The following is a 22,803-nucleotide window of genomic DNA, read 5'->3' on the forward strand; positions in this document are numbered from 1 at the left end:
CCCGCTGCCAGTTCGAAATTTTGTCAGTATTGCAAAAGGGGTATGTTCACTGATCCGGAGAAAAAACTGAGTATGGGTCGAACCACTGAATCGGATCCGAAATTCAGTGTTGGTGACCTCCACACAATATTTTATGATCCCACGACAGAATCGGATCCATAAATATGCCCTATAACCACCCCGCGACCAGTTCGAAATTTTGCCAGTATTGCCAAAGGGGTGTGTTCACAGATCCGGAGAAAAAACTTAGTATGGGTCGAACCACTGAATCGGATCATATTTTCGATCTTGATGACCTCCATACAATATTTTATGATCCTACGAAAGAATCGGATCCATAATTATGCCCTATATCCACCCCGCTGCCAGTTCTAAATTTTGCCAGTATTGCAAAAGTGGTATGTTCACTGATCCGGAGAAAAAACTGATTATGGGTCGAACCACTGAATCGGATCCGAAATTCAGTGTTGGTGACCTCCACACAATATTTTATGATCCCACGAAAGAATCGGATTCATAATTATGCCCTATAACCACCCCGCGCCCAGTTCGAAATTTTTCCGGTATTGCCAAAGGGGTATGTTCACTTATCCGGAGAAAAAACTTAGTATGGGTCGAACCACTGAATCGGATCATATTTTCGATCTTGATGACCTGTTCACTGATCCGGAGAAAAAACTGAGTATGGGTCGAACCACTGAATCGGATCCGAAATTCAGTGTTGGTGACCTCCACACAATATTTTATGATCCCACGAAAGAATCGGATCCATAATTATGCCCTATAACCACCCCGCTGCCAGTTCGAAATTTTGCCAGTATTGCCAAAGGGGTATGTTCACTGATCCGGAGAAAAAACTGAGTATGGGTCGAACCACTGAATCGGATCATATTTTCGATCTTGATGACCTCCATACAATATTTCATGATCCTACGAAAGAATCGTATCCATAATTATGCCCTATAACCACCCCGCGGCCAGTTCGAAATTTTGCCAGTATTGCCAAAGGGGTATGTTCACTGATCCGGAGAAAAAACTGAGTATGGGTCGAACCACTGAATCGGATCATATTTTCGATCTTGATGACCTCCATACAATATTTCATGATCCTACGAAAGAATCGTATCCATAATTATGCCCTATAACCACCCCGCGGCCAGTTCGAAATTTTGCCAGTATTGCCAAAGGGGTGTGTTCACTGATCCGGAGAAAAAACTTAGTATGGGTCGAACCACTGAATCGGATCATATTTTCGATCTTGATGACCTCCATACAATATTTCATGATCCTACGAAAGAATCGTATCCATAATTATGCCCTATAACCACCCCGCGGCCAGTTCGAAATTTTGCCAGTATTGCCAAAGGGGTATGTTCACTGATCCGGAGAAAAAACTGAGTATGGGTCGAACCACTGAATCGGATCATATTTTCGATCTTTATGACCTCCATACAATATTTTATGATCCTACAAAAGAATCATATCCATAATTATGCCCAATAACCACCCCGCGGCCAGTTCGAAATTTTGCCAGTATTGCCAAAGGGGTATGTTCACTGAACCGGAGAAAAAACTGAGTATGGGTCGAACCACTGAATCGGATCCGAAATTCAGTGTTGGTGACCTCCACACAATATTTTATGATCCCACGAAAGAATCGGATCCATAATTATGCCCTATAACCACCCCGCTGCCAGTTCGAAATTTTCCCAGTATTGCAAAAGGGGTATGTTCACTGATCCGGAGAAAAAACTGAGTATGGGTCGAACCACTGAATCGGATCCGAAATTCAGTGTTGGTGACCTCCAACCAATATTTTATGATCCTACGAAAGAATCGGATCCACAATTATGCTTTATAGCCACCCCGCGGACCGTTCGAAATTTTGCCAGTATTGCCAAAGGGGTATGTTCACTGATCCGGAGAAAAAACTGAGTATGGGTCGAACCACTGAATCGGATCCGAAATTCAGTGTTGGTGACCTCCACACAATATTTTATGATCCCATGAAAGAATCGGATCCATAATTATGCCCTATAACCACCCCGCGGCCAGTTCGAAATTTTGTCAGTATTCCCAAAGGGGTATGTTCACTGATCCGGAGAAAAAACTTAGTATGGGTCGAACCACTGAATCGGATCCGAAATTCAGTGTTGGTGACCTCCAACCAATATTTTATGATCCTACGAAACAATCGGATCCACAATTATGCCCTATAGCCACCCCGCGGCCCGTTCGAAATTTTGTCAGTATTGCCAAGGGGTATGTTCACTGATCCGGAGAAAAAACTGAGTATGGGTCGAACCACTGTATCGGATCTGAAATTTAGTGTTGGTGACCTCTAACCAATATTTTATGATCCTATGAAAGAATCGGATCCACAATTATGCCCTATATCCACCCCTTGGCCCGCCAAAGGGGTATGTTCACTGATCCAGAGAAAAAACTGAGTATGGGTCGAACCACTGAATCGGATCCGAAATTCAGTGTTGGTGACCTCCAACCAATATTTTACGATCCTACGAAACAATCGGATCCACAATTATGCCCGATAGCCACCCCGCGGCCCGTTCGAAATTTTGTCAGTATTGCCAAAGGGGTATGTTCACTGATCCGGAGAAAAATTTGAGTATGGGTCGAACCACTGAATCGGATCCGAAATTCAGTGTTGGTGACCTCCAACCAATATTTTATGATCTTACGAAAGAATCGGATCCACAGTTATGCCCTATAGCCACCCCGCGGCCCGTTCGAAATTTTGCCAGTATTGCCAAAGGGGTATGTTCACTGATCCAGAGAAAAAACTGACTATGGGTCGAACCACTGAATCGGATCCGAAATTCAATGTTGGTGACCCCCACACAATATTTTATGATCACATGAAAGAATCGGATCCATAATTATGCCCTATAACCACCCCGCGGCCAGTTCGAAATTTTGCCAGTATTGCCAAAGGGGTATGTTCACTGAATCGGAGAAAAAACTGAGTATGGGTTGAACCACTGAATCGGATCCGAAATTCAGTGTTGGTGTCCTCCACACAATATTTTATGATCCCACGAAAGAATCGGATCCATAATTATGCCCTATAACCACCCCGCTGCCAGTTCGAAATTTTGTCAGTATTGCAAAAGGGGTATGTTCACTGATCCGGAGAAAAAACTGAGTATGGGTCGAACCACTGAATCGGATCCGAAATTCAGTGTTGGTGACCTCCACACAATATTTTATGATCCCACGACAGAATCGGATCCATAAATATGCCCTATAACCACCCCGCGACCAGTTCGAAATTTTGCCAGTATTGCCAAAGGGGTGTGTTCACAGATCCGGAGAAAAAACTTAGTATGGGTCGAACCACTGAATCGGATCATATTTTCGATCTTGATGACCTCCATACAATATTTTATGATCCTACGAAAGAATCGGATCCATAATTATGCCCTATATCCACCCCGCTGCCAGTTCTAAATTTTGCCAGTATTGCAAAAGTGGTATGTTCACTGATCCGGAGAAAAAACTGATTATGGGTCGAACCACTGAATCGGATCCGAAATTCAGTGTTGGTGACCTCCACACAATATTTTATGATCCCACGAAAGAATCGGATTCATAATTATGCCCTATAACCACCCCGCGCCCAGTTCGAAATTTTTCCGGTATTGCCAAAGGGGTATGTTCACTTATCCGGAGAAAAAACTTAGTATGGGTCGAACCACTGAATCGGATCATATTTTCGATCTTGATGACCTGTTCACTGATCCGGAGAAAAAACTGAGTATGGGTCGAACCACTGAATCGGATCCGAAATTCAGTGTTGGTGACCTCCACACAATATTTTATGATCCCACGAAAGAATCGGATCCATAATTATGCCCTATAACCACCCCGCTGCCAGTTCGAAATTTTGACAGTATTGCCAAAGGGGTGTGTTCACTGATCCGGAGAAAAAACTTAGTATGGGTCGAACCACTGAATCGGATCATATTTTCGATCTTGATAACCTCCATACAATATTTCATGATCCTACGAAAGAATCGTATCCATAATTATGCCCTATAACCACCCCGCGGCCAGTTCGAAATTTTGCCAGTATTGCCAAAGGGGTATGTTCACTGATCCGGAGAAAAAACTGGGTATGGGTCGAACCACTGAATCGGATCCCAAATTCAGTGTTGGTGACCTCCACACAATATTTTATGATCCCACGAATGAATCGGATTCATAATTATGCCCTATAACCACCCCGCGGCCAGTTCGAAATTTTGCCAGTATTGCCAAAGGGGTGTGTTCACTGATCCGGAGAAAAAACTTAGTATGGGTCGAACCACTGAATCGGATCATATTTTCGATCTTTATGACCTCCATACAATATTTTATGATCCTACGAAAGAATCATATCCATAATTATGCCCAATAACCACCCCGCGGCCAGTTCGAAATTTTGCCAGTATTGTCAAAGGGGTATGTTCACTGAACCGGAGAAAAAACTGAGTATGGGTCGAACCACTGAATCGGATCCGAAATTCAGTGTTGGTGACTTCCACACAATATTTTATGATCCCACGAAAGAATCGGATCCATAATTATGCCCTATAACCACCCCGCTGCCAGTTCGAAATTTTCCCAGTATTGCAAAAGGGGTATGTTCACTGATCCGGAGAAAAAACTGAGTATGGGTCGAACCACTGAATCGGATCCGAAATTCAGTGTTGGTGACCTCCAACCAATATTTTATGATCCTACGAAAGAATCGGATCCACAATTATGCTTTATAGCAACCCCGCGGACCGTTCGAAATTTTGCCAGTATTGCCAAAGGGGTATGTTCACTGATCCGGAGAAAAAACTGAGTATGGGTCGAACCACTGAATCGGATCATATTTTCGATCTTTATGACCTCCATACAATATTTTATGATCCTACGAAAGAATCATATCCATAATTATGCCCAATAACCACCCCGCGGCCAGTTCGAAATTTTGCCAGTATTGCCAAAGGGGTATGTTCACTGAACCGGAGAAAAAACTGAGTATGGGTCGAACCACTGAATCGGATCCGAAATTCAGTGTTGGTGACCTCCACACAATATTTTATGATCCCACGAAAGAATCGGATCCATAATTATGCCCTATAACCACCCCGCTGCCAGTTCGAAATTTTCCCAGTATTGCAAAAGGGGTATGTTCACTGATCCGGAGAAAAAACTGAGTATGGGTCGAACCACTGAATCGGATCCGAAATTCAGTGTTGGTGACCTCCAACCAATATTTTATGATCCTACGAAAGAATCGGATCCACAATTATGCTTTATAGCAACCCCGCGGACCGTTCGAAATTTTGCCAGTATTGCCAAAGGGGTATGTTCACTGATCCGGAGAAAAAACTGAGTATGGGTCGAACCACTGAATCGGATCCGAAATTCAGTGTTGGTGACCTCCACACAATATTTTATGATCCCATGAAAGAATCGGATCCATAATTATGCCCTATAACCACCCCGCGGCCAGTTCGAAATTTTGTCAGTATTCCCAAAGGGGTATGTTCACTGATCCGGAGAAAAAACTTAGTATGGGTCGAACCACTGAATCGGATCCGAAATTCAGTGTTGGTGACCTCCAACCAATATTTTATGATCCTACGAAACAATCGGATCCACAATTATGCCCTATAGCCACCCCGCGGCCCGTTCGAAATTTTGTCAGTATTGCCAAGGGGTATGTTCACTGATCCGGAGAAAAAACTGAGTATGGGTCGAACCACTGTATCGGATCTGAAATTTAGTGTTGGTGACCTCTAACCAATATTTTATGATCCTATGAAAGAATCGGATCCACAATTATGCCCTATATCCACCCCGCGGCCCGCCAAAGGGGTATGTTCACTGATCCAGAGAAAAAACTGAGTATGGGTCGAACCACTGAATCGGATCCGAAATTCAGTGTTGGTGACCTCCAACCAATATTTTATGATCCTACGAAACAATCGGATCCACAATTATGCCCGATAGCCACCCCGCGGCCCGTTCGAAATTTTGTCAGTATTGCCAAAGGGGTATGTTCACTGATCCGGAGAAAAATTTGAGTATGGGTCGAACCACTGAATCGGATCCGAAATTCAGTGTTGGTGACCTCCAACCAATATTTTATGATCTTACGAAAGAATCGGATCCACAGTTATGCCCTATAGCCACCCCGCGGCCCGTTCGAAATTTTGCCAGTATTGCCAAAGGGGTATGTTCACTGATCCAGAGAAAAAACTGACTATGGGTCGAACCACTGAATCGGATCCGAAATTCAATGTTGGTGACCCCCACACAATATTTTATGATCACATGAAAGAATCGGATCCATAATTATGCCCTATAACCACCCCGCGGCCAGTTCGAAATTTTGCCAGTATTGCCAAAGGGGTATGTTCACTGAATCGGAGAAAAAACTGAGTATGGGTTGAACCACTGAATCGGATCCGAAATTCAGTGTTGGTGTCCTCCACACAATATTTTATGATCCCACGAAAGAATCGGATCCATAATTATGCCCTATAACCACCCCGCTGCCAGTTCGAAATTTTGTCAGTATTGCAAAAGGGGTATGTTCACTGATCCGGAGAAAAAACTGAGTATGGGTCGAACCACTGAATCGGATCCGAAATTCAGTGTTGGTGACCTCCACACAATATTTTATGATCCCACGACAGAATCGGATCCATAAATATGCCCTATAACCACCCCGCGACCAGTTCGAAATTTTGCCAGTATTGCCAAAGGGGTGTGTTCACAGATCCGGAGAAAAAACTTAGTATGGGTCGAACCACTGAATCGGATCATATTTTCGATCTTGATGACCTCCATACAATATTTTATGATCCTACGAAAGAATCGGATCCATAATTATGCCCTATATCCACCCCGCTGCCAGTTCTAAATTTTGCCAGTATTGCAAAAGTGGTATGTTCACTGATCCGGAGAAAAAACTGATTATGGGTCGAACCACTGAATCGGATCCGAAATTCAGTGTTGGTGACCTCCACACAATATTTTATGATCCCACGAAAGAATCGGATTCATAATTATGCCCTATAACCACCCCGCGCCCAGTTCGAAATTTTTCCGGTATTGCCAAAGGGGTATGTTCACTTATCCGGAGAAAAAACTTAGTATGGGTCGAACCACTGAATCGGATCATATTTTCGATCTTGATGACCTGTTCACTGATCCGGAGAAAAAACTGAGTATGGATCGAACCACTGAATCGGATCCGAAATTCAGTGTTGGTGACCTCCACACAATATTTTATGATCCCACGAAAGAATCGGATCCATAATTATGCCCTATAACCACCCCGCTGCCAGTTCGAAATTTTGACAGTATTGCCAAAGGGGTGTGTTCACTGATCCGGAGAAAAAACTTAGTATGGGTCGAACCACTGAATCGGATCATATTTTCGATCTTGATAACCTCCATACAATATTTCATGATCCTACGAAAGAATCGTATCCATAATTATGCCCTATAACCACCCCGCGGCCAGTTCGAAATTTTGCCAGTATTGCCAAAGGGGTATGTTCACTGATCCGGAGAAAAAACTGGGTATGGGTCGAACCACTGAATCGGATCCCAAATTCAGTGTTGGTGACCTCCACACAATATTTTATGATCCCACGAATGAATCGGATTCATAATTATGCCCTATAACCACCCCGCGCCCAGTTCGAAATTTTGCCGGTATTGCCAAAGGAGTATGTTCACTTTTCCGGAGAAAAAACTTAGTATGGGTCGAACCACTGAATCGGATCATATTTTCGATCTTGATGACCTCCATACAATATTTTATGATCCTCCGAAAGAATCGTATCCATAATTATGCCCTATAGCCACCCTGCGGCCAGTTCGAAATTTTGCTAGTATTGCCAAAGGGGTATGTTCACTGATCCGGAGAAAAAACTGAGTATGGGTCGAACCACTGAATCGGATCCGAAATTCAGTGTTGGTGACCTCCACACAATATTTTATGATCCCACGAAAGAATCGGATCCATAATTATGCCCTATAACCACCCCTCGGCCAGTTCGAAATTTTGCCACTATTGCAAAAGGGGTATGTTCACTGATCCGGAGAAAAAACTGAGTATGGGTCGAACCACTGAATCGGATCCGAAATTCAGTGTTGGTGACCTCCACACAATATTTTATGATCCCACGAAAGAATCGGATCCATAAATATGCCCTATAACCACCCCGCGGCCAGTTCGAAATTTTGCCAGTATTGCCAAAGGGGTGTGTTCACTGATCCGGAGAAAAAACTTAGTATGGGTCGAACCACTGAATCGGATCATATTTTCGATCTTGATGACCTCCATACAATATTTCATGATCCTACGAAAGAATCGTATCCATAATTATGCCCTATAACCACCCCTCGGCCAGTTCGAAATTTTGCCAGTATTGCCAAAGGGGTGTGTTCAATGATCCGGAGAAAAAACTTAGTATGGGTCGAACCACTGAATCGGATCATATTTTCGATCTTGATGACCTCCATACAATATTTCATGATCCTACGAAAGAATCGTATCCATAATTATGCCCTATAACCACCCCACGGCCAGTTCGAAATTTTGCCAGTATTGCCAAAGGGGTATGTTCACTGATCCGGAGAAAAAACTGAGTATGGGTCGAACCACTGAATCGGATCATATTTTCGATCTTGATGACCTCCATACAATATTTCATGATCCTACGAAAGAATCGTATCCATAATTATGCCCTATAACCACCCCGCGGCCAGTTCGAAATTTTGCCAGTATTGCCAAAGGGGTGTGTTCACTGATCCGGAGAAAAAACTTAGTATGGGTCGAACCACTGAATCGGATCATATTTTCGATCTTGATGACCTCCATACAATATTTCATGATCCTACGAAAGAATCGTATCCATAATTATGCCCTATAACCACCCCGCGGCCAGTTCGAAATTTTGCCAGTATTGCCAAAGGGGTATGTTCACTGATCCGGAGAAAAAACTGAGTATGGGTCGAACCACTGAATCGGATCCGAAATTCAGTGTTGGTGACCTCCACACAATATTTTATGATCCCACGACATAATCGGATCCATAAATATGCCCTATAACCACCCCGCGACCAGTTCGAAATTTTGCCAGTATTGCCAAAGGGGTGTGTTCACAGATCCGGAGAAAAAACTTAGTATGGGTCGAACCACTGAATCGGATCATATTTTCGATCTTGATGACCTCCATACAATATTTTATGATCCTACGAAAGAATCGGATCCATAATTATGCCCTATATCCACCCCGCTGCCAGTTCTAAATTTTGCCTGTATTGCAAAAGTGGTATGTTCACTGATCCGGAGAAAAAACTGATTATGGGTCGAACCACTGAATCGGATCCGAAATTCAGTGTTGGTGACCTCCACACAATATTTTATGATCCCACGAAAGAATCGGATTCATAATTATGCCCTATAACCACCCCGCGCCCAGTTCGAAATTTTTCCGGTATTGCCAAAGGGGTATGTTCACTTATCCGGAGAAAAAACTTAGTATGGGTCGAACCACTGAATCGGATCATATTTTCGATCTTGATGACCTGTTCACTGATCCGGAGAAAAAACTGAGTATGGGTCGAATCACTGAATAGGATCCGAAATTCAGTGTTGGTGACCTCCACACAATATTTTATGATCCCACGAAAGAATCGGATCCATAATTATGCCCTATAACCACCCCGCTGCCAGTTCGAAATTTTGACAGTATTGCCAAAAGGGTGTGTTCACTGATCCGGAGAAAAAACTTAGTATGGGTCGAACCACTGAATCGGATCATATTTTCGATCTTGATAACCTCCATACAATATTTCATGATCCTACGAAAGAATCGTATCCATAATTATGCCCTATAACCACCCCGCGGCCAGTTCGAAAATTTTGCCAGTATTGCCAAAGGGGTATGTTCACTGATCCGGAGAAAAAACTGGGTATGGGTCGAACCACTGAATCGGATCCCAAATTCAGTGTTGGTGACCTCCACACAATATTTTATGATCCCACGAATGAATCGGATTCATAATTATGCCCTACAACCACCCCGCGCCCAGTTCGAAATTTTGCCGGTATTGCCAAAGGAGTATGTTCACTTTTCCGGAGAAAAAACTTAGTATGGGTCGAACCACTGAATCGGATCATATTTTCGATCTTGATGACCTCCATACAATATTTTATGATCCTCCGAAAGAATCGTATCCATAATTATGCCCTATAGCCACCCTGCGGCCAGTTCGAAATTTTGCTAGTATTGCCAAAGGGGTATGTTCACTGATCCGGAGAAAAAACTGAGTATGGGTCGAACCACTGAATCGGATCCGAAATTCAGTGTTGGTGACCTCCACACAATATTTTATGATCCCACGAAAGAATCGGATCCATAATTATGCCCTATAACCACCCCGCTGCCAGTTCGAAATTTTGCCAGTATTGCAAAAGGGGTATGTTCACTGATCCGGAGAAAAAAACTGAGTATGGGTCGAACCACTGAATCGGATCCGAAATTCAGTGTTGGTGACCTCCACACAATATTTTATGATCCCACGAAAGAATCGGATCCATAATTATGCCCTATAACCACCCCGCTGCCAGTTCGAAATTTTGCCAGTATTGCAAAAGGGGTATGTTCACTGATCCGGAGAAAAAACTGAGTATGGGTCGAACCACTGAATCGGATCCGAAATTCAGTGTTGGTGACCTCCACACAATATTTTATGATCCCACGAAAGAATCGGATCCATAAATATGCCCTATAACCACCCCGCTGCCAGTTCGAAATTTTGCCAGTATTGCAAAAGGGGTATGTTCACTGATCCGGAGAAAAAACTGAGTATGGGTCGAACCACTGAATCGGATCCGAAATTCAGTGTTGGTGACCTCCACACAATATTTTATGATCCCACGAAAGAATCGGATCCATAATTATGCCCTATAACCACCCCGCTGCCAGTTCGAAATTTTGCCAGTATTGCAATAGGGGTATGTTCACTGATCCGGAGAAAACACTGAGTATGGGTCGAACCACTGAATCGGATCAGAAATTCTGTCTTGGTGACCTCCATACAAAAATTTATGATCCTACGAAATAATCGGATCCACAATTATGCCCTATAGCCACCCCGCGGCCCGTTCGAAATTTTGCCAGTATTGCCAAAGGGGTATGTTCACTTATCCGGAGAAAAAACTTAGTATGGGTCGAACCACTGAATCGGATCATATTTTCGATCTTGATGACCTCCATACAATATTTTATGTTCCTACGAAAGAATCGTATCCATAATTATGCCCTATAACCACCCCGCGGCCAGTTCGAAATTTTGCCAGTATTGCCAAAGGGGTATGTTCACTGATCCGGAGAAAAAACTGAGTATGGTTCGAACCACTGAATCGGATCCGATATTCAGTGTTGGTGACCTCCACACAATATTTTATAATCCCACGAAAGAATCGGATCCATAAATATGCCCTATAACCACCCCGCGACCAGTTCGAAATTTTGCCAGTATTGCCAAAGGGGTGTGTTCACAGATCCGGAGAAAAAACTTAGTATGGGTCGAACCACTGAATCGGATCATATTTTCGATCTTGATGACCTCCATACAATATTTTATGTTCCTACGAAAGAATCGTATCCATAATTATGCCCTATAACCACCCCGCGGCCAGTTCGAAATTTTGCCAGTATTGCCAAAGGGGTATGTTCACTGATCCGGAGAAAAAACTGAGTATGGGTCGAACCACTGAATCGGATCTGAAATTCAGTGTTGGTGACCTCCACACAATATTTTATGATCCCACCAAAGAATCGTATCTATAATTATGCCCTATAACCACCCCGCGGCCAGTTCGAAATTTTGCCAGTATTGCCAAAGGGGTATGTTCACTGATCCGGAGAAAAAACTGAGTATGGGTCGAACCACTGAATCGGATCTGAAATTCAGTGTTGGTGACCTCCACACAATATTTTATGATCCCACCAAAGAATCGTATCTATAATTATGCCCTATAACCACCCCGCGGCCAGTTCGAAATTTTGCCAGTATTGCCAAAGGGGTATGTTCACTGATCCGGAGAAAACACTGAGTATGGGTCGAACCACTGAATCGGATCAGAAATTCTGTCTTGGTGACCTCCATACAAAAATTTATGATCCTACGAAATAATCGGATCCACAATTATGCCCTATAGCCACCCCGCGGCCCGTTCGAAATTTTGCCAGTATTGCCAAAGGGGTATGTTCACTTATCCGGAGAAAAAACTTAGTATGGGTCGAACCACTGAATCGGATCATATTTTCGATCTTGATGACCTCCATACAATATTTTATGTTCCTACGAAAGAATCGTATCCATAATTATGCCCTATAACCACCCCGCGGCCAGTTCGAAATTTTGCCAGTATTGCCAAAGGGGTATGTTCACTGATCCGGAGAAAAAACTGAGTATGGTTCGAACCACTGAATCGGATCCGATATTCAGTGTTGGTGACCTCCACACAATATTTTATAATCCCACGAAAGAATCGGATCCATAAATATGCCCTATAACCACCCCGCGACCAGTTCGAAATTTTGCCAGTATTGCCAAAGGGGTGTGTTCACAGATCCGGAGAAAAAACTTAGTATGGGTCGAACCACTGAATCGGATCATATTTTCGATCTTGATGACCTCCATACAATATTTTATGTTCCTACGAAAGAATCGTATCCATAATTATGCCCTATAACCACCCCGCGGCCAGTTCGAAATTTTGCCAGTATTGCCAAAGGGGTATGTTCACTGATCCGGAGAAAAAACTGAGTATGGGTCGAACCACTGAATCGGATCCGAAATTCAGTGTTGGTGACCTCCACACAATATTTTATGATCCCACGAAAGAATCGGATTCATAATTATGCCCTATAACCACCCCGCGCCCAGTTCGAAATTTTGCCGGTATTGCCAAAGGGGTATGTTCACTTATCCGGAAAAAAAACTTAGTATGGGTCGAACCACTGAATCGGATCATATTTTCGATCTTGATGACCTCCATACAATATTTTATGTTCCTACGAAAGAATCGTATCCATAATTATGCCCTATAACCACCCCGCGGCCAGTTCGAAATTTTGCCAGTGTTGCCAAAGGGGTATGTTCACTGATCCGGAGAAAGAACTGAGTATGGTCGAACCACTGAATCGGATCCGAAATTCAGTGTTGGTGACCTCCACACAATATTTTATGATCCCACGAAAGAATCGGATTCATAATTATGCCCTATAACCACCCCGCGCCCAGTTCGAAATTTTGCCGGTATTGACAAAGGGGTATGTTCACTTATCCGGAGAAAAAACTTAGTATGGGTCGAACCACTGAATTGGATCATATTTTTGATCTTGATGACCTCCATACAATATTTTATGTTCCTACGAAAGAATCGTACCATAATTATGCCCTATAACCACCCCGCGGCCAGTTCGAAATTTTGCCAGTATTGCCAAAGGGGTATGTTCACTGATCCGGAGAAAAAACTGAGTATGGGTCGAACCACTGAATCGGATCCGAAATTCAGTGTTGGTGACCTCCACACAATATTTTATGATCCCACGAAAGAATCGGATTCATAATTATGCCCTATAACCACCCCGCGCCCAGTTCGAAATTTTGCCGGTATTGCCAAAGGGGTATGTTCACTGATCCGGAGAAAAAACTTAGTATGGGTCGAACCACTGAATTGGATCATATTTTTGATCTTGATGACCTCCATACAATATTTTATGTTCCTACGAAAGAATCGTACCATAATTATGCCCTATAACCACCCCGCGGCCAGTTCGAAATTTTGCCAGTGTTGCCAAAAGGGTGTGTTCACTGATCCGGAGAAAAAACTGAGTATGGGTCGAACCACTGAATCGGATCCGAAATTCAGTGTTGGTGACCTCCACACAATATTTTATGATCCCACGAAAGAATCGGATCCACAATGATGCCCTATAGCCACCCCGCGCCCAGTTCGAAATTTTGCCAGTATTGCCAAAGGGGTATGTTCACTGATCCGGAGAAAAAACTGAGTATGGGTCGAACCACTGAATCGGATCCGAAATTCAGTGTTGGTGACCTCCACACAATATTTTCTGATCCCACGAAAGAATTGGATCCATAATAATGCCCTACAACCACCACGCGCCCAGTTCGAAATTTTGCCAGTATTGCCAAAGGGGTATGTTCACTGATCCGGAGAAAAAACTTAGTATGGGTCGAACCACTGAATCGGATCATATTTTACGATCTTGATGACCTCCATACAATATTTTATGATCCTACGAAAGAATCGTATCCATAATTATGCCCTATAACCACCCCGCGGCCAGTTTGAAATTTTGCCAGTATTGTCGAACGGGTATGTTCACTAATCCGGAGAAAAAACTGAGTATGGGTCGAACAACTGAATCGGATCCGAAATTCAGTGTTGGTGACCTCCACACAATATTTTATGATCCCACGAAAGAATCGGATCCACAATGATGCCCTATAGCCACCCCGCGCCCAGTTCGAAATTTTGCCAGTATTGCCAAAGGGGTATGTTCACTGATCCGGAGAAAAAACTGAGTATGGGTCGAACCACTGAATCGGATACGAAATTCAGTGTTGGTGACCTCCACACAATATTTTCTGATCCCACGAAAGAATTGGATCCATAATAATGCCCTATAACCACCACGCGCCCAGTTCGAAATTTTGCCAGTATTGCCAAAGGGGTATGTTCACTGATCCGGAGAAAAAACTTAGTATGGGTCGAACCACTGAATCGGATCATATTTTCGATCTTGATGATCTCCAATACAATATTTTATGATCCTACGAAAGAATCGTATCCATAATTATGCCCTATAACCACCCTGCGGCCAGTTCGAAATTTTGCCAGTATTGCCAAAGGGGTATGTTCACTGATCCGGAGAAAAAACTGAGTATGGGTCGAACCACTGAATCGGATCTGAAATTCAGTGTTGGTGACCTCCACACAATATTTTATGATCCCACGAAAGAATCGAATCCATAATTATGCCCTATAACCACCCCGCGGCCAGTTCGAAATTTTGCCAGTATTGCCAAAGGGGTATGTTCACTGATCCAGAGAAAACACTGAGTATGGGTCGAACCACTGAATCGGATCAGAAATTCTGTTATGGTGACCTCCATACAAAAAATTATGATCCTACGAAATAATCGGATCCACAATTATGCCCTATAGCCACCCCGCGGCCCGTTCGAAATTTTGCCAGTATTGCAATAGGGGTATGTTCACTGACCCAGAGAAAAAACTGAGTATGGGTCAAACCACTGAATCGGATCAGAAATTCTGTCTTGGTGACCTCCATACACAATTTTATGATCCTACGAAAGAATCGGATCCACAATTATGCCCTATAGCCACCCCGCGGCCCGTTCAAAATTTTGCCAGTATTGCCAAAGGGGTATGTTCACTTATCCGGAGAAAAAACTTAGTATGGGTCGAACCACTGAATCGGATCATATTTTCGATCTTGATGACCTCCATACAATATTTTATGTTCCTACGAAAGAATCGTATCCATAATTATGCCCTATAACCACCCCGCGGCCAGTTCGAATGTTTGCCAGTATTGCCAAAGGGGTATGTTCACTGATCCGGAGAAAAAACTGAGTATGGGTCGAACCACTGAATCGGATCCGAAATTCAGTGTTGGTTACCTCCACACAATATTTTATGATCCCACGAAAGAATCGGATCCATAAATATGCCCTATAACCACCCCGCGACCAGTTCGAAATTTTGCCAGTTTTGCCAAAGGGGTGTGTTCACAGATCCGGAGAAAAAACTTAGTATGGGTCGAACCACTGAATCGGATCATATTTTCGATCTTGATGACCTCCATACAATATTTTATGTTCCTACGAAAGAATCGTATCCATAATTATGCCCTATAACCACCCCGCGGCCAGTTCGAAATTTTGCCAGTATTGCCAAAGGGGTATGTTCACTGATCCGGAGAAAAAACTGAGTATGGGTCGAACCACTGAATCGGATCTGAAATTCAGTGTTGGTGACCTCCACACAATATTTTATGATCCCACGAAAGAATCGGATTCATAATTATGCCCTATAACCACCCCGCGCCCAGTTCGAAATTTTGCCAGTATTGCAAAAGGGGTATGTTCACTGATCCGGAGAAAAAACTGAGTATGGGTCGAACCACTAAATCGGATCCGAAATTCAGTGTTGGTTACCTCCACACAATATTTTATGATCCCACGAAAGAATCGGATTCATAATTATGCCCTATAACCACCCCGCGCCCAGTTCGAAATTTTGCCGGTATTGCCAAAGGGGTATGTTCACTTATCCGGAGAAAAAACTTAATATGGGTCGAACCACTGAATCGGATCATATTTTCGATCTTGATGACCTCCATACAATATTTTATGTTCCTACGAAAGAATCGTATCCATAATTATGCCCTATAACCACCCCGCGGCCAGTTCGAAATTTTGCCAGCGTTGCCAAAGGGGTATGTTCACTGATCCGGAGAAAAAACTGAGTATGGGTCGAACCACTGAATCGGATCCGAAATTCAGTGTTGGTGACCTCCACACAATATTTTATGATCCCACGAAAGAATCGGATTCATAATTATGCCCTATAACCACCCCGCGCCCAGTTCGAAATTTTGCCGGTATTGCCAAAGGGGTACGTTCACTTATCCGGAGAAAAAACTTAGTATGGGTCGAACCACTGAATCGGATCATATTTTCGATCTTGATGACCTCCATACAATATTTTATGTTCCTACGAAAGAATCGTATCCATAATTATGCCCTATAACCACCCCGCGGCCAGTTCGAAATTTTGCCAGTGTTGCCAAAGGGGTATGTTCACTGATCCGGAGAAAAAACTGAGTATAGGTCGAACCACTGAATCGGATCCGAAATTCAGTGTTGGTGACCTCCACACAATATTTTATGATCCCACGAAAGAATCGGATTCATAATTATGCCCTATAACCACCCCGCGCCCAGTTCGAAATTTTGCCGGTATTGTCAAAGGGGTAGGTTCACTTATCCGGAGAAAAAACTTAGTATGGGTCGAACCACTGAATCGGATCCGAAATTCAGTGTTGGTGACCTCCACATAATATTTTATGATCCCACGAAAGAATCGGATTCATAATTATGCCCTATAACCACCCCGCGCCCAGTTCGAAATTTTGCCGGTATTGCCAAAGGGGTATGTTCACTTATCCGGAGAAAAAACTTAGTATGGGTCGAACCACTGAATCGGATCATATTTTCGATCTTGATGACCTCCATACAATATTTTATGTTCCTACGAAAGAATCGTATCCATAATTATGCCCTATAACCACCCCGCGGCCAGTTCGAAATTTTGCCAGTGTTGCCAAAGGGGTGTGTTCACTGATCCGGAGAAAAAACTGAGTATGGGTCGAACCACTGAATCGGATCCGAAATTCAGTTTTGGTGACCTCCACACAATATTTTATGATCCCACGAAAGAATCGTATCCATAATTATGCCCTATAACCAAACCGCGGCCAGTTCGAAATTTTGCCAGTATTGCCAAAGGGGTATGTTCACTGATCCGGAGAAAACACTGAGTATGGGTCGAACCACTGAATCGGATCAGAAATTCTGTCTTGGTGACCTCCATACAAAAATTTATGATCCTACGAAATAATCGGATCCACAATTATGCCCTATAGCCACCCCGCGGCCCGTTCGAAATTTTGCCAGTATTGCAATAGGGGTATGTTCACTGACCCAGAGAAAAAACTGAGTATGGGTCGAACCACTGAATCGGATCAGAAATTCTGTCTTGGTGACCTCCATACAAAATTTTATGATCCTACGAAAGAATCGGATCCACAATTATGCCCTATAGCCACCCCGCGGCCCGTTCGAAATTTTGCCAGTATTGCCTAAGGGGTATGTTCACTTATCCGGAGAAAAAACTTAGTATGGGTCGAACCACTGAATCGGATCATATTTTCGATCTTGATGACCTCCATACAATATTTTATGTTCCTACGAAAGAATCGTATCCATAATTATGCCCTATAACCACCCCGCGGCCAGTTCGAAATTTTGCCAATATTGCCAAAGGGGTATGTTCACTGATCCGGAGAAAAAACTGAGTATGGGTCGAACCACTGAATCGGATCCGAAATTCAGTGTTGGTGACCTCCACACAATATTTTATGATCCCACGAAAGAATCGGATCCACAATTATGCCCTATAGCCACCCCGCGCCCAGTTCGAAATTTTTCTAGTATTGCCCAAGGGGTATGTTCACTTATCCGGAGAAAAAACTGTGTATGGGTCGAACCACTGAATCGGATCCGAAATTCAGTGTTGGTAACCTCCACACAATATTTTCTGATCCCACGAAAGAATTGGATCCATAATAATGCCCTATAACCACCCCGCGCCCAGTTCGAAATTTTGCCAGTATTGCCAAAGGGGTATGTTCACTGATCCGGAGAAAAAACTTAGTATGGGTCGAACCACTGAATCGGATCATATTTTCGATCTTGATGACCTCCATACAATATTTTATGATCCTACGAAAGAATCATATCCATAATTATGCCCTATAACCACCCCGCGGCCAGTTCGAAATTTTGCCAGTATTGCCAAAGGGGTATGTTCACTGATCCGGAGAAAAAACTGAGTATGGGTCGAACCACTGAATCGGATCTGAAATTCAGTGTTGGTGACCTCCACACAATATTTTATGATCTCACGAAAGAATCGTATCCGTAATTATGCCCTATAACCACCCCGCGGCCAGTTCGAAATTTTGCCTCTATTGCCAAAGGGGTATGTTCACTGATCCGGAGAAAACACTGAGTATGGGTCGAACCACTGAATCGGATCAGAAATTCTGTCTTGGTGACCTCCATACAAAATTTTATGATCCTACGAAATAATCGGATCCACAATTATGCCCTATAGCCACCCCGCGACCCGTTCGAAATTTTGCCAGTATTGACAAAGGGGTATGTTCACTGATCCGGAGAAAAAACTGAAAATGGGTCGAACCACTGAATCGGATCAGAAATTCTGTCTTGGTGATCTCCATACAAAATTTTATGACCCTACGAAAGAATCGGATCCACAATTATGCCCTATAGCCACCCCGCGGCCCGTTCGAAATTTTGCCTGTATTGCCAAAGGGGTATGTTCACTGATCCGGAGAAAAAACTGAGTATGGGTCGAACCTCTGAATCGGATCCGAAATTCAGTGTTGGTGACCTCCACACAATATTTTATGATCCCACGAAAGAATCGGATCCATAATTATGCCCTATAACCACCCCGCGGCCAGTTCGAAATTTTGCCAGTATTGCCAAAGGGGTATGTTCACTGATCCGGAGAAATCACTGAGTATGGGTCGAACCACTGAATCGAATCAGAAATTTTGTCTTGGTGACCTCCATACAAAATTTTATGATCCTACGAAATAATCGGATCCACAATTATTCCCTATAGCCACCTCGCGGCCCGTTCGAAATTTAGCCAGTATTGCCAAAGGGGTATGTTCACTGATCCAGAGAAAAAACTGAGTAAGGGTCGGACCACTGAATCGGATCCGAAATTCAGTTTTGGTGACCTCCACACAATATTTTATGATCCCACGAAAGAATCGGATCCATAATTATGCCCTATAACCACCCCGCTGCCAGTTCGAAATTTTGCCAGTATTGCAAAAGGGGTATGTTCACTGATCCGGAGAAAAAACTGAGTATGGGTCGAACCACTGAATCGGATCCGAAATTCAGTGTTGGTGACCTCCACACAATATTTTATGATCCCACGAAAGAATCGGATTCATAATTATGCCCTATAACCACCCCGCGCCCAGTTCGAAATTTTGCCGGTATTGCCAAAGGGGTATTTTCACTTATCCGGAGAAAAAACTTAGTATGGGTCGAACCACTGAATCGGATCATATTTTCGATCTTGATGACCTCCATACAATATTTTATGTTCCTACGAAAGAATCGTATCCATAATTATGCCCTATAACCACCCCGCGGCCAGTTCGAAATTTGGCCAGTGTTGCCAAAGGGGTGTGTTCACTGATCTGGAGAAAAAACTGAGTATGGGTCGAACCACTGAATCGGATCCGAAATTCAGTGTTGGTGACCTCCACACAATATTTTATGATCCCACGAAAGAATCGGATTCATAATTATGCCCTATAACCACCCCGCGCCCAGTTCGAAATTTTGCCGGTATTGCCAAAGGGGTATGTTCACTTATCCGGAGAAAAAACTTAGTATGGGTCGAACCACTGAATCGGATCATATTTTCGATCTTGATGACCTCCATACAATATTTTATGATCCTACGAAACAATCGTATCCATAATTATGCCCTATAGCCACCCTGTGGCCAGTTCGAAATTTTGCTAGTATTGCCAAAGGGGTATGTTCACTGATCTGGAGAAAAAACTGAGTATGGGTCGAACCACTGAATCGGATCCGAAATTCAGTGTTGGTGACCTCCACACAATATTTTATGATCCCACGAAAGAATCGGATTCATAATTATGCCCTATAACCACCCCGCGCCCAGTTCGAAATTTTGCCGGTATTGCCAAAGGGGTATGTTCACTTATCCGGAGAAAAAACTTAGTATGGGTCGAACCACTGAATCGGATCATATTTTCAATCTTGATGACCTCCATACAATATTTTATGTTCCTACGAAAGAATAGTATCCATAATTATGCCCTATAACCACCCCGCGGCCAGTTCGAAATTTGGCCAGTGTTGCCAAAGGGGTGTGTTCACTGATCCGGAGAAAAAACTGAGTATGGGTCGAACCACTGAATCGGATCCGAAATTCAGTGTTGGTGACCTCCACACAATATTTTATGATCCCACGAAAGAATCGGATTCATAATTATGCCCTATAACCACCCCGCGCCCAGTTCGAAATTTTGCCGGTATTGCCAAAGGGGTATGTTCACTTATCCGGAGAAAAAACTTAGTATGGGTCGAACCACTGAATCGGATCATATTTTCGATCTTGATGACCTCCATACAATATTTTATGATCCTACGAAACAATCGTATCCATAATTATGCCCTATAGCCACCCTGCGGCCAGTTCGAAATTTTGCTAGTATTGCCAAAGGGGTATGTTCACTGATCTGGAGAAAAAACTGAGTATGGGTCGAACCACTGAATCGGATCCGAAATTCAGTGTTGGTGACCTCCACACAATATTTTATGATCCCACGAAAGAATCGGATTCATAATTATGCCCTATAACCACCCCGCGCCCAGTTCGAAATTTTGCCGGTATTGCCAAAGGGGTATGTTCACTTATCCGGAGAAAAAACTTAGTATGGGTCGAACCACTGAATCGGATCATATTTTCAATCTTGATAACCTCCATACAATATTTTATGTTCCTACGAAAGAATCGTATCCATAATTATGCCCTATAACCACCCCGCGGCCAGTTCGAAATTTGGCCAGTGTTGCCAAAGGGGTGTGTTCACTGATCCGGAGAAAAAACTGAGTATTGGTCGAACCACTGAATCGGATCCGAAATTCAGTGTTGGTGACCTCCACACAATATTTTATGATCTCACGAAAGAATCGGATTCATAATTATGCCCTATAACCACCCCGCGCCCAGTTCGAAATTTTGCCGGTATTGCCAAAGGGGTATGTTCACTTATCCGGAGAAAAAACTTAGTATGGGTCGAACCACTGAATCGGATCATATTTTCGATCTTGATGACCTCCATACAATATTTTATGATCCTACGAAATAATCGTATCCATAATTATGCCCTATAGCCACCCTGCGGCCAGTTCGAAATTTTGCTAGTATTGCCAAAGGGGTATGTTCACTGATCTGGAGAAAAAACTGAGTATGGGTCGAACCACTGAATCGGATCCGAAATTCAGTGTTGGTGACCTCCACACAATATTTTATGATCCCAAGAAAGAATCGGATTCATAATTATGCCCTATAACCACCCCGCGCCCAGTTCGAAATTTTGCCGGTATTGCCAAAGGGGTATGTTCACTTATCCGGAGAAAAAACTTAGTATGGGTCGAATCACTGAATCGGATCATATTTTCGATCTTGATGACCTCCATACAATATTTTATGATCCTACGAAATAATCGTATCCATAATTATGCCCTATAGCCACCCTGCGGCCAGTTCGAAATTTTGCTAGTATTGCCAAAGGGGTATGTTCACTGATCTGGAGAAAAAACTGAGTATGGGTCGAACCACTGAATCGGATCCGAAATTCAGTGTTGGAGACCTCCACACAATATTTTATGATCCCACGAAAGAATCGGATCCATAATTATGCCCTATAACCACCCCGCTGCTAGTTCGAAATTTTGCCAGTATTGCAAAAGGGGTATGTTCACTGATCCGGAGAAAAAACTGAGTATGGGTCTAACCACTGAATCGGATCCGAAATTCAGTATTGGTGACCTCCACACAATATTTTATGATCCCAGAAAGAATCGGATCCATAAATATGCCCTATAACCACCCCGCGGCCAGTTCGAAATTTTGCTAGTATTGCCAAAGAGGTGTGTTCACTGATCTGGAGAAAAAACTTAGTATGGGTCGAACCACTGAATCGGATCCGAAATTCAGTGTTGGTGACCTCCACACAATATTTTATGATCCCACGAAAGAATCGGATTCATAATTATGCCCTA

The sequence above is a fragment of the Bidens hawaiensis genome, unplaced genomic scaffold (genome assembly GCF_021521415.1).
Source record: "Bidens hawaiensis isolate Kalapana, Puna unplaced genomic scaffold, B.hawaiensis_p1.1 tig00000657_1, whole genome shotgun sequence".
In the NCBI taxonomy this organism is placed as follows: Eukaryota; Viridiplantae; Streptophyta; class Magnoliopsida; order Asterales; family Asteraceae; genus Bidens; species Bidens hawaiensis.